This window comes from Sceloporus occidentalis, unplaced genomic scaffold, assembly GCF_023333645.1.
Source record: "Sceloporus occidentalis isolate IW3139 unplaced genomic scaffold, rSceOcc1.0.p SCAF_3, whole genome shotgun sequence".
Lineage (NCBI taxonomy): Eukaryota > Metazoa > Chordata > Lepidosauria > Squamata > Phrynosomatidae > Sceloporus > Sceloporus occidentalis.
Genome location: NW_028316983.1, coordinates 167,663,991 through 167,678,078, shown reverse-complemented (window position 1 = coordinate 167,678,078; position 14,088 = coordinate 167,663,991).

Below are 14,088 nucleotides of genomic sequence, written 5' to 3'. Positions count from 1 at the left end.
TTGGCTATGTCCCTGACAGGCAACCTTTAAAAAGATGAGTACTTTCTTAACTAGAGGTAATTTGAGACAGTTATTGAGATGAGGTTAATTAATTCTTGATTATTGGATTATCAGATATTTTTAGCATTTTTTTTTTAATTAAGAAATTACTCAGGAAATAAATGTGATGGAGATATACACACATTGTAGGTTTCCATGAAGTAAAATTACCCAAGTCAGTTTGGTTTGGTGCAATACAGAGCAATGCCCCACTGCAAGGAGTGAGGGGCTTTTTGCCCGTTCTTCCTCTTCCCAGGCAGAACCTGCCCCTCCAGTGCTCCTGGGTCCCCAAACATGCACCAAACCATGTTCTGGAGGACTGGCATCCAGAGAAGTGTGTGGGGAGACAGTGGATGCTGGATCCTAATTGCCTCTGTCAGTAGAAATAGCTTTTTTCCATTCCTGGAAAGTTGACTTTAGATCCAGCCCATGTTTTATTCTGCAGCAGAGAATCCAGCCACATATGGAGAGAGAAATTCCAGAAGTGCAAGCAGGGAACAGGCACTAGGGATCACATTGAAAACATACAATGGATAATGGTACACACCAAAAGTATTCCAGAAGAAACTGCAAATGCTTTACAGCTAAGCATTTGACTGCACAGATCATGAAAAACTATGGATTGATCTTAAAGAAGGGGCAGTACCAGAACACTGTATTGTCCTGATGCATAGCCTGTATTCAGGAGAGGAGGCTACTGTTAGAACAGAATATGGAGAAACTCAGTGGTTCTCAACTGGAAAGGGAATCAGACAAGGCAGCATTCTATCATCCCATCTAGTCAACTTGTATGCAGAAAATATCATATACAGAGCAAGACACAGAGGAAGGAGGAGGAAGGATTGGAGGAAGGAGTATTGACAAACATATGCAGATGACACCATAATACTAGCAGAAAACACCAAAGATTTGGAACAATTACTAAAAGTCAGAGAGGAAAATGCTAAGGCATGCTTGCTGTTGAAAACAAAACAAAAATAATAACCACAGATGAGCTACAGGAATAGCTTCAATACAGATGATGAAGAAATGGAAATATTTAAAGATTTTCTGTACCTTGGATCCATCATTGTTCAGAACTCAGAAATGCAGAAATCAGAAGAAGATTTGGATTGAGAAGGGCAGTTGTGAAAGAACAAGACAAGATCTTAAACTGCAAAGATATTAAAACTGAATAACAAAGCTAGGATCCTCCAAGCCATCATATTTCCATCACCATGTACAGATATGCGAGCTGGAAATTAAGAAAGCGGAAAGGAAGATAATCAATTCATTTGAGATGTAGTACTGGAGAAGAGTGCTGTGGATATTGTGGACAGCCAAAAAGATAAACAAATGCGTTCTTGAACAGATCACACCTGAACTCTCCCTGAAAGCCAAGGTAACTACATTGAGATTGTTGTACTTCGGCCACATCATAAGAGGAGATGACCTACTAGAAAAGACAATAATGCTAGGAAAGGCAGAGAGAAATAGAAAGAGAGGAAGATCAAATACCAGATGGATAAAATCAATCAAGGAGGCCATGGCCCGGAGCCTTTGGGACCTGAGCAAAGTAGTTAAGGGCAGGAGGGCTTGGACATGTATCATTCATAGGGACACCATGAGCTGAGGCTGACTTGAAATCATTTGAGATTCTGTTTAAATCCAATTGTGTTTGGTAATTAAATATATAATTAACTTGTTTGGGAGGGAAATGCTGGAACGATATTGACCTTACCTGCATGGTGATATCATGGCAGCACAGAACTGGCACAACGGACTCTAAAATATGTTTTCATTTTCATTTGTAAATGTGATGTTTTAATAAAAGGTTTCCTATGCTGAGTGACATGGACAAGGGAGATTCTGGCCAACTTGCTGAGGCTCAGAAGAGAGTTCGACAAAGGGATTGCAAGAAGGTTTGAGAAAGATTTGCACTCCCCCCACTTTCCCTCCCCTGCATATAGTAAAGATTAACTGTGACAGAAGACTGTTTTAAGAGGATTAGCTAGTTATTTTTAAATACCCCATAAAATAAACCACACCAATATTATTAAGTAGCTCTGGGCCATAAGAGACAGGATAGATAAAACCTCTGATTGGATCGCCTGACCATTTGTTTTCACTTTAGATAAACCACAAGACTTAATATTTCTCTCTTCCAATAAAATCCACTTTGTTTTCCCTCAGTGCTAAAATCTGTAATCACATCCATTTGCAGCTACGCCCTACGCAAGAAATGGGGAAATCACTTCCTCCCAGGGACTGTATGGGAGTGGTGTGCTAAGTTGAAGCTACTGGTGGATAAAGCCAGAACCCAATGTTGGCAGCAGGTCACTCCTTTTCTGCCTTCATACACTCCTCTCTCACTGCCTTGAAGGCCGGTGAGGAAGTAAGATTGCCTGGTTTCAGGACATAAACTCAGATAGCAGGGAATTGCTGTACATCGCTGTGTTCACAGGCAGGGAGACAAATTTCAGGGCAAGCAGTGTTGGAAGAAGATAATCTGTATATATGAAATGATTTAAATGGTGGGCACCATACTGTCCAGCGTGTCACAGATAAAAACTAGGATACATGTGGCCAAGCAACATTGGAGTGTGATCTAGCTGGGGAAAGTTATTCATAAAGAAGAGCACACACACCTGGAGAGGCTCCAGCACTTTGCTTTTAACTGAGCTTACTGGGAAAGGCACTCTCAGGGAGTGGTGCTGTGAGATTCCTGCTCGACTCCTTGGCCTATGAAGACCCTCAGGATTCAGTCTCATTCCCTATGCAATATAATATCTACATGAAATTGCTTGGAAAGGTTGTCTGGAATTCTGGAATAAGGTGTTACCAGTATGCTGATGATACCAAGCTCTTATCACTTCTTTCCACCTAATTCCAAGGAACTTGTTCCTGTACTAAATCTCTGCCTGGCAGCTGTAATGAACTGGATGAAGACAGGGTTGTTCCTGGTAAGTCAAAATACAGGTCTGGGAATAGGGATTCAGCCTGTGATAGGTGGGGTTATTCTTCCCCAGAAAACACAGGTTTGTAGTTTGGTAGTACTCCTAGATTCAGCATTGAACCTAGAGGCCCAGGTTTCAGCAGCAACCAGGAGCACATTTGCACCATTACAACTAGTGTACCATCAGGCCTCAGGCCACCAGAAAGCCAGGAAGGAGATGAAGCAACTGGAGAGAGTCAGTGAATACATGCCCTTGGGTCCATCATACCATTTCAATCAACGCAGTGAGTTGAGTGTCAGCATTGAGATTTTTGAGTTTTCTTACTATACAGAGCTTGGTAGTAATGACATGGAGCCTGGTGAGGGGAAAAGTTTTCCTGAGGTGAGCAAGATTTCTAGAAGCCTCAGCAGCAGTGTAGGGTTTGCGGAAAAAATGACCACATGTCATGCAGGTAAGGCCATGCAGGATGCAAGGAGCAGGAATGGCAACAACTATTGCAGCTACAGAGTACATGTTGCTCTCTGAGTGGCTATTGAAAATTGAAAATGGCATGCTCTCCCATTCAGCTCTGAGTTACCATATTATCTGATGAGCCAAGTTTTACCTAGGTTGTCTTGATTTTCCTGGATTCTCTTGTGTCTGATGCACTGAATATTAATACATGTGAGGGTATCTGCAGTTTTGTAGAGAGAAGAGGAGAAGGTAGATGAAAAATTAAGAATGTTTCCTGCATCCTAACCTCTCCTAACTGAGACACATACTTCCTTACCTGATCTAACCAGTGAGTTATGCAACAGGGAGAAGTTCTCCCTCTACATATAACTTGCTGGGATGGGAACCATGTCTTCACACAAATTTGTATCCAGATATAAATCACTTTTTGAAAGTTGTCTGTCTCCACTGCATTGCTTTCAGTAATGAACAGAGATGCACATCTGAATATGGATCCAAGTGTAGGGATGGGGGAATCTATCAAGTCTCACATTCTCACACACTTGAATGTTAAAACTGGGTTTCTTCATCCAACTAGTAGAGTGTATGTTTCTGCCAGGATAGTTAATAAGGTGAGGGGTTTTATCTTTATCCTCCTTCCCCCTCAAGTACACAACAAAGTGGAGAGAGGCTTCCAGGTTCACTCTGTCTCCATGGCCACTTATCAGCTATATGGGCACACTTGGACATGTTCTGGCTATCCTTGACTTGTCATAGGAACTTATTGCTTGGCTATTGAAACTGACTTACCTCTATCCAGTTTAAAGCTTAATTCAGGCGGCAACCTGATCTCATCAGAAGATTTTAGCCACCAAATTTGCAGCTTAAATACAGCCCAGGTGCATCCAGGAGCGCTCTGCATAGCTCTTTTAGAATCCGGGAGTTTTCTGACTAAAGAAAATGGCCAGCAGAGAGCTCCTGGAAGCAGAAATAGACCTGGGCTGTATTTGGGTGACAAATTCAGCAGCAAAACCCTTATGATAAGATCAGGATGCTGCCCGAATTAAACTTTAAACCAGATAGAAGTAAGCCGGTTCTAACAGCCAAGTGATAAAAATGACATGATTTAGGCAAGTATCTGACAGTTCTCTACTGTAATACACTGATCCCCAGAATCCTTCAATGGATCTGCCAACATAATCAAATAATTGTTGAAGACATGATGATGATGATGATGGTGATGATGATGATGATGATGATGATGATGATGATTTTATTTATATCCTGTTTCCCCCAAACAACAAATTTAAAGCAGTACAAATTAAAAACAATACAAAAGCATTAAAATATAACTATAAAGTTTAAAAACAAATAGACAATTGATAAAGTTAAAAAGATTGAACATTAAACATATTAAAATATATTTAAAAACTTTATACGAAGCTTCACATACTAACTGCACAGCATTTAAACCCTGGTGGCATGTTTTTACCTGCTCCTGAAAGAAGAGCAAAGATGGAGCCCTTCTGGTCTCTCTAGGGAGGGAGATTCAAAATCTGGGAGCAGCCACTGAGAAGGCTATGTGTCATCAGAAGAGACTCAATAGCTTGCTGAACAACCTGACTACTTGTCTATACTGGACAGAAGGATGATGACTGAAGACAAGGGACATCCTCTCTGGTACACAGAAGAAATAATTTCTGAAGGTTGTCAAGATTCAAAATAACTTGGGACATATATGCAGAATCAGTAAAGTTCTAAGAATTGGTATTATATCATGCTGAAGCCAAGCAGGCAGTGACAGGATGATGCTCTGGGTCCCAGATCATCATCATCTTAACACTGCTCATTTATAGATGGAGTCAGCATATTGTTTTACCAGTTCTTAAAATAAATGCTACTACTTCTACAAAGGTGGTGGTGGTGGTGGTTTATTAAATGACTATTATGGTTGATGCGGCAAGTAATGAAGGAAATTGTTATTGATTTGACAGTTGTTAAAAATATGCAGTTTAATTTGAAAGAAGTGGTACATACTTCCTGTTCTTATGGACAGATGCCAGCTTTCTATGCTGTGAAGCAGAGCATACTTGAAGTGTTACGTGTGTGTGGAAAGCACAGAGAAACACTAAAATTGCTTATCATGAAAGTAGCAAGAGGAAAAAGCTGCAGTGTTTTCCTACAAGATATTTCTCTCCACATTTAGTGTAACAGCACTTCCATAAATGTGAACAGTTTGTTATCCTTAGCTGCAAATCATTTTCCCCTTTAAAGACTTTCTAGTTATAGAGAAAGTCCTATCACTTCATCTGCGATAGCTGGAGGGGAGGGCATTTTTAGCAGGAAAAAAATGGTTGGTATGGATCATTTTAAGACCCATCCCTTTCATTGCCAATTTCTCCACCCAGCATCACCCACTTCTAAAAGTACTTATCAGTTTCCCAGACTACTGTGGTTCCTTTATACTTAGTTGAGTGAAAAAGACAACTTGCTCTCTCAACCTTTGCCCGTCTTGGTTGACCGTCCAGGGGGTGATGCCATTAGGTTATTATTAAAGTACATAATCAATGCATCCTTCAGGGAAGGCTTTCTTCCATCTTGTCTTAAGCAGGTAGTGGTTAAACCACTTCTAAAGAAGCCTTCCCTTGACCCCCTGGATAGAAACAACTATAGGCCTCTTTCATTCTTACCATTTTTGGGCAAGGTAATTGAGAGAGCAGTTGCCATGCAACTCCAAGCAGTCTTGGATGAAACGGATTTTCTAGATTCATTTCAAACAGGTTTTAGGGCGGGCTACCGAGTTGAGATGGCCTTGGTCGCCTTAGGCGATGGGAAGTGTGACCCTGTTGGTGCTTTTGGACCCCTCAGCAGCCTTCGATACCATAGACCATGGTATCCTTCTGGAGCACCTGAGAGAGCTGGGAATCGAAGGGTCTGATCCTACCTCTTGGGTAGATTCCAGATGGTGTTGCTTGGGGACAGTTATTCGGCCAAGAGGGAGCTCAGGTTGGGCGTCCTTCAAGGCGCGATTCTGTCTCCCATGTTGTTCAACATTTACATGAAGCCACTGGATGAGATCATCCGGAGACATGTGGTGGGGTGTTATCAGTACGCTGATGACACCCAAATATATTTCTCTATGTCTCAGACTGCTGCAGTGACTAAGGAAGGCATCTCTCCTCTGAATGCCTGTCTTAATGCGGTAATGGACTGGATGAGGGAAAACAAACTCAAGCCAAATCCAGATAAGACGGAGGTATTAGTAATAGGGACTCCCAATCCGGGAATGGAGTTATGCCAGCCACTTCTGGACGAGTTCACACTTCCCCTGAAGGACTCTGTCCGCAGTTTGGGGGTGCTTCTAGACTCGTCTCTTCATCTGACGGCCCAGGTGGATGCGACGATCAGGAGCACTTGCTTCCAGCTTCGGCTGATACACCAACTGCGCCCCTTCCTGGAGTGGGAAGATCTTGAAATAGTAGTACATGCACTGGTAACCTCTCGGCTCGACTTTTGTAATGCACTCTACATGGGGCTACCTCTGTGTCAAGTTTGGAAACTTCAACTGGTACAGAATATGGCAGCCAGGCTGGTTATTGGCACATATAGATTTGCCTACATTACACCAGTTTTAAAATCCCTTCATTGGTTGCCTGTTAGTTTCCGGGCAAGATACAAAGTGTTGGTTTTAACCTTTAAAGCCCTATATGGCTTGGGTCCTGACTTCTTGTGGGAACGCCTTCTCCCATATCATCCTCCCCACACTCCTCGTTCTGCTGGGAAGAATCTGCTTCAACCAAAGAGGACTAGACATTCGGCAGTGACCCAGTGTTCCTTTTCAGCAGTTGCTCCTAGACTCTGGAACAACCTGCCGGATGGGATCTGTCAGATCACCACCTTGGAAACTTTTAAGAAGGCAATTAAGACGGATCTCTTCCGGCAGGACTTTCCAGACTAGGTCCACCTCTATCTACCTGTCTCCCCACCCTCACTTTTCCCCCCTTTTTTCTCCGTCTCCCTATTTGGACCCCGCTATAAAAATTCCTACAAATCTTCTACTGTTTTTAACTGCTATTTTAATGTCCTTCTGGTTTAATCTCCTTTTAGTATTACTATGTTTTTATACTGAGGGGGAGGGATAGGGGTTTTTTTTTAGAATTTTTAACTGTATCTTGTTTTATTGTTGTAATCCGCTTGGTTTCCAAGTGATTAAGCAGAATATAAATTATTATTATTATTATTATTATTATTATTATTATTATTTAGAAATGAAAAGACCTTTTTGAAATTTTGCATTAGTTAGATACTTTGGGAATCTTTTTAGCTGAATGCGTGGGGCATAATTTGTCCTAAATTAATTAATGAACGAATAGGTACAGATAAAATGACTACACATATTGTATCCAATATTTGGATATATTTGAGATTGTGTCAGCAAATGAGATTTATGAAGAGCCCATAACAGTAAATGTTTGTATTTTCATTGTAGATGTATCTCTAACTAACAGACAGATGGATAGATGGGTGAATGTGTGGGTGGATAGATACATGAGACCCAGCTTATGTGGCCCTTCATTCTGATCAGACAGTGGCCACCCAGTTGTCTCTGAAGCCCAACAGCAGGATATTAACACACAATAAATCCTTCCTTGGCATAAAGAGGCAGTTGGTAAAGCAGCACACAGTCTTATCCTCTAATAATTTATCTCATCTCTTTTGAAAGTCACAGAGCTGGTGGCCATCACAACATCTGGTAGTGGTGAATTTCATAGTTCAACTGCACACGGTGTAAGAAGTACTTCCTTTATCTGCCCTGATTTGCCCACCATTCATTTTCACTTACAAAATATTATGACAGAGGGGAGAAAAAATATTTTCCTATTTGCCTTCACCATACCAGATGTATGCCACATTTTGTATACCACACAGGTCTTTACCTTCTTACCTTTGTTTTCTGAACTAAAAATAAATAAATAAATAAATAAATAAAAATCCATGTAATTATAACCTTTCCTCATACGGGAATCACTGCAATCCTTGATCATTCTAGTTGTCTTTCTTTTAGCCCCCTTTCAACTCCACAGAATCTTTTCTGAACCACGTAAGTATACCAAATATAGTTGCTCCATAGATTTGCATAAAGACTTTATAATCTTGGCCCTTTTATTTTTTACCTCTTTCCTAACAATCCCTGGAATGGAATCTGACTGGCAGATATCTTGCTTGGATTTTTTTTAAACAGAATTTGGGATATTGCCATTATGATGAAATATGCTACTTTTGTACAGATCTGTGAAAGTAGGTAATGGGTTCCATTTTACAGAATTATTACTTATAGTTTGGAATGAGCATCTTCATGATGATCTGCATTCTTACACTGTTTACTCTTTAACATACAAAGTGGCATTATTTTCTTCTATAGATATTAAAACTTAGACTCATATTTTTTATATTCTATTTGTTCTGAATATATAAGTAATAACTTGATATGCACATTTTGTAAGTTGGCCTCTTACTTCGTTTCGTCGGGAGCCCCCAGTCTCAATTTGGGATTCATATTCACAATAGAACTGTGGGGATCTGTTTCAGCCATACTTGCATACCAGACATTCTTTATCGTAATGATGAAGAGAGTGAATACTTTGGAGGGAGGGGCGAATAATGGAAGTCTTGTCCTTGTTGCAGTTCACACTCATTTATACTGTATATGTCACGATTCTGGACTGTGACTGTGGCTGTTAATTGCTTTTTAGGGGTACAAAATTCATTTTCTAGCTCTAGAATGCTGTACAGAAATGAGAACTAACTGTAATGGGGCAGAGCAAAAGCCTTAAATGTAAGATGCTGGGAGTATCTGATCTCACTTTAAAAGTTAATCACTGTATGTCTTATTTAGTTAGGATAAACCTCCTAGTATCCTTTTTCTTTAGAAAAATATTTCTGGTTTTCTGTACATTTTGTTATATCATGGTCTCTATGCTTTACCGTTTTTATTTACTTTATGCTGTTTTATTATGTTTTTATATTAAACAATTGATAGCATAAAGTTCTATTAATAAAATCTTCTTTATTAAAGAAGAAAGCAGTTCCAGTTCTTTATCCTTTTGTAGTCTTTAGTATTTGGCTAAAAAGTTGGAGAGATTATTAAATTTCTCCACTTTTCCCACTATTTCATCCTTCCAAAACGTGACTGAGATCTTTTGGTATATATACATTAGTATAACCATATGTATAAATGTATTGTTATGTGTTTGTACTAACTGCTTTTCCTGTATTTTGTATGTATATGTGTTTATAATAAAAAAATTTAAAAAGAGTTAATCACTGTGTTTTGCATTGGCAGGAAAGATTATGATGAGAATGTCAATGTCCTTGTCTTTTGCTCTCCTTACACATACACACAATACTTAGTATATAATTCAGCTGTGCCTGTCACAAAACACACCACCACATTTGTGGGACAGATTTAAGTAAAAGACATCTGTCTTTCTCTTCTCTGTTTGTTTTACAAAATATGGAGGGTTTTTTGGTGGACGTCCTAAACAATGAATAGATTTTTTTTTTAATGCACACTTAGCAAGGGCATTACACAGATTTGAATGGTTTGGTAAGTAGCCTTAGAGCATGGGTGGGAAATGCAGTGGAGCTGTGGTGGAGGGAGACCATTTTCTGCCCCTAATACGGTCAAAAATGTCAAGGAAAGGAAGCGCCTACCATCACCACCACCTATTTAAAAGACAAATAATAACGGATTGGCTCATTAAAATGTATGAATACATGGAAATAGATAAATTAACTGAATTAACTTCTTCATCTCGCCTTAGCTCCCTGTTTGCTTCTTTTGGCCTTCAGCCTCATTCTAACTCCTCAACCCATTCTTCTGGTCACTGTCTCGACCTAATTCTTGCAGCTAAATGTGTCATTTCCGACTACCTGGCATCTGATTTTCCATTGTCTGACCACCATTTAATTTCTTTTACTCTTACTTATATCCCACCTCCTCGTCATACTGTCCAGCGCCATTTCTGCAACCTTCAGTCTGTTAACTCTGACCATCTCAGTAAAACTTTGAATTCATCTCTCTCTTCTCTTGATCTTGGAGACTCTGCTGATTCAGCAATGTCTTTATTTAATTCCACTCTTTCTTCAACTCTCGACAGCTTTGCTCCTGTATCTGTACGCATGTCTTCCCCTATGACTAGGCCTCAGCCCTGGCTCACTCCCACTAGCAGGTTCCTACGATCCTGCTCTCGAGCAGCCGAACGTCTTTGGAAAAAGTCTAGGGAACTGGCCGATTTCATTCATTATAAATTCATCCTTTTATCTTTTTCACATGCTCTGTCTATGGCAAAACAGAACTATTTTAAATCGCTGATATGCGCTAATGAGAGGCGTCTGCAGCGTTTGTTCTCCTGCTTCAACATACTACTAAAACCTTCCTCTTCCCCTGTCTTCTCATCATTTTCCCCCACTGACTTCGCCAACTACTTCATCACTAAAGTCACTACTATTCGATCTGAAATAGTTCCTCCCGACTTGCCCCTTACCACTAACCTCCTGGTACCTTCTACTAATAAACTCTCTGGGTTTCCCCCTGTTTCTCTGGATGAACTCTCTACGCTGCTAAATTCTTCCAAACCTACTACCTGCTCTCTTGATCCTATTCCCTCCCGTCTCCTAATCTCTATAGCCCCTTCTCTTCTGCCCTCGCTCCTCTATATCTTTAATCTCTCTCTCTCTATGGGTTCCTTCCCTTCGGACTTCAAACATGCTCCTGTTTCCCCAATTCTGAAGAAACCTTCTCTCGACCCCTCTTCTTTGTGTAGCTATCATCCAATTTCTCTTCTTCCTTTTCTTTCTAAGGTCCTAGAACGGGTCGTTTATTCTCGCTGTATTAAGTTTCTTGAAGCCAACTCCATCCTGGACCCTTTCCAGTCTGGCTTCCGCCCACGGCACTCTACAGAGACAGCCCTCACCAAGATCTCAAACGATCTCTTGCGGGCCATGGCAAACGGCCTCTACTCTATTCTCATTCTTCTTGATTTGTCTGTGGCCTTTGACACTGTTGATCACTGTCTCCTGGTTGATTTACTCTCTGACCTTGGGTTCTCCGACTCTGCTCTCGACTGGTTTAAATCTTACTTGTCAGACAGATCTTTTGCAGTGGTCACGGGTGGTCAGACTTCATCCTCTGTTCCGCTATCTGTTGGAGTTCCCCAGGGCTCTGTCTTGGGTCCCCTTCTGTTCTCTCTATACACACTGTCCCTAGGTAAACTCATCAGTTCTTTTGGTTTCTCCTATCATCTGTACGCTGACGACACTCAGCTGTATCTCTCCACCCCTGACCTTTCGACGGGGCTTGAACAGCAAGTTTCTTCTTGTCTGACTTCCATCTCTCAGTGGATGTGGCTTTGGTGCTTGAAGCTCAACATGTCTAAGACTGAGCTTCTTGTCTTTCCACCTAAACCCACCCTTCACTATTCCTTTTCTGTTTCTGTCGACGACACTTCTATTCAACCGGTTCATCAAGCCCACAGTCTTGGCTTCATTTTTGACTCTTCTCTGTCATTTATTCCCCAGATCCAGGCCACCGCCAAGGCCTGTAGATCCTTTCTCCACAACATTGCCAAGATCCATCCATTCCTCTCAATCTCTACTGCCAAGACTCTGGTCCATGCCCTAGTGGTTTTGCGACTAGATTATTGTAACCTCCTTCTGACAGGGCTTCCTCTTTCACACCTCCATCCTTTAATCTCTGTCCAGTATTCAGCTGCCCGTATTGTCACATCCGCTCGCCACTTTGACCATGTTTCTCCTCTTTTGTCCTCCTCTCATTGGCTCCTCTTCCCCTCCCGCATCCGATACAAGCTTTTATTATTGACTTTCAAAGCCCTCCATGGATTGGCCCCTCCTTACTTATCTGACCTTCTTTCTCCTTACATTCCTACTCGCACCCTCCGCTCTGGTAGTCAAGGTCTCCTGTCACAGTGTAGGACTACCACTGCACCCTCCTGAATTCGTCCCTTCTCACTTGCTGCCCCTTACTCCTGGAACCTTCTTCCCCCACATGCACACCTCATCACTTCTCTACCCAGTTTCAAAACTGAGTTAAAGACTATATTGTTTAGAGAAGCATTCCCAGAGGCTACCCCCTCTCTGACCCAGGAAGCCTCCTTTTAACCATTAATTAAGAAGCCAAGCCCTTCCTCCAGTCCATCTGCCTTGGTCCAGGCCTCGGAGGTGGAGAACTGCTGGACCTGATCCCATTCCCCACCACCACTCTCCTCTCCTTTTGTGTCGTGTCTTCTTAGATTGTAAGCCTGAGGGCAGGGAACCGTCTAACGAAAAGATTGTATGTACAGCGCTGTGTAAATTTACAGCGCTTTATAAATAAAGGTTAATAATAATAATAATAATTATTATTATTACAAGGGAGATCCTTGGATTATTTTAAAATAGATTGGGAACCATTTCTCAATTATCTAAATGAACACAAAGTTCCTAAATTCACTATTGGGCTGGAATAAAGTTTTTGCTTTCATTGTTGAGAAAGTTTATATGACGGGAGAGATATAGGTGATGTGTATATAGAAACTGTTTAAAATTTGATGGAGAAGAAATCAAAGTCAAATCAGAATTAAATTTTTTAATTTTATGATATGTTATTTGTCATCATGATGCATTATATGTATTTTATGAATATGTATGTATGGGGGATTGTCTTTTTATGTCTTTATAGTTATGTCTTTTTAATGATTTTTTAAAAAAAGACGAATTGCAGCTCCTAGAGAATTCCAGTACTCATTGATGTGGAAAGGGGCAGAAAAAGGGCAGTCTGGAAATGCATTTCCAGGACCTCATTTGCCCATGCCTGCCTTAAAGGAACAAACTCCTTTTTATCTATCATTTGCAATCTTGGCAAATCCTCAATAACATTCTTCTTGCTATATCTTGAAATAGATTTTTAAAAAATCTGGAAAAGACATTAATGACAGTAACAGTAAAAACAGAACAGCAAATCACAATTGGTACACTGAAAGTCACCAGATCTCAAGAGCTTCCCATTAGATTAATTGGGTGATTCACTCTGATGGTTGTTTTTAACTTTAACTCAACAGTCCAGCTATATTGTTCAAAAAGCCATAAGCCAAAACTTGAAACATATTTCTCCTTTTTTCCTAAAAGGAACAAGAGCCTGTTAAGCAAAATACGCAAACCATACCTAAAGTCCACTCTGTCTACATGGGAAACACCTTGATCCATATCCCTCTCTCATATGGATTTTACCCACATTGTACATGTTTTATGGTTATATTATTCAAGATGCTTTTAACAGTGTTTTAACTGAGATGTTATTTACTGTATATACTTGCCTATAAGTCGACCTCCTGTATAATTTAAGGGGTGATTTTGGGTCCAAAATTATGGATTTTAATATGACTTGTGGATAAATTGAGGGTATGTACCAAAGGATCTAAAGGATGAAGCAAAGGGAAACAACGTCAAAGAACTTACAAAATTCCACAAGGCATAACTGTGCTCACACTAAAGGCTGGATGGATGAGAGAAGAGGGGTGTGTGTATGTGTGTGTGTGTCAGTGCTACAAGGACAGATTACACACTTGCCCTTTCACCAGGGATGGTTCCTTTTTTAAAGAACTAAAGTACAGTATTTACATTG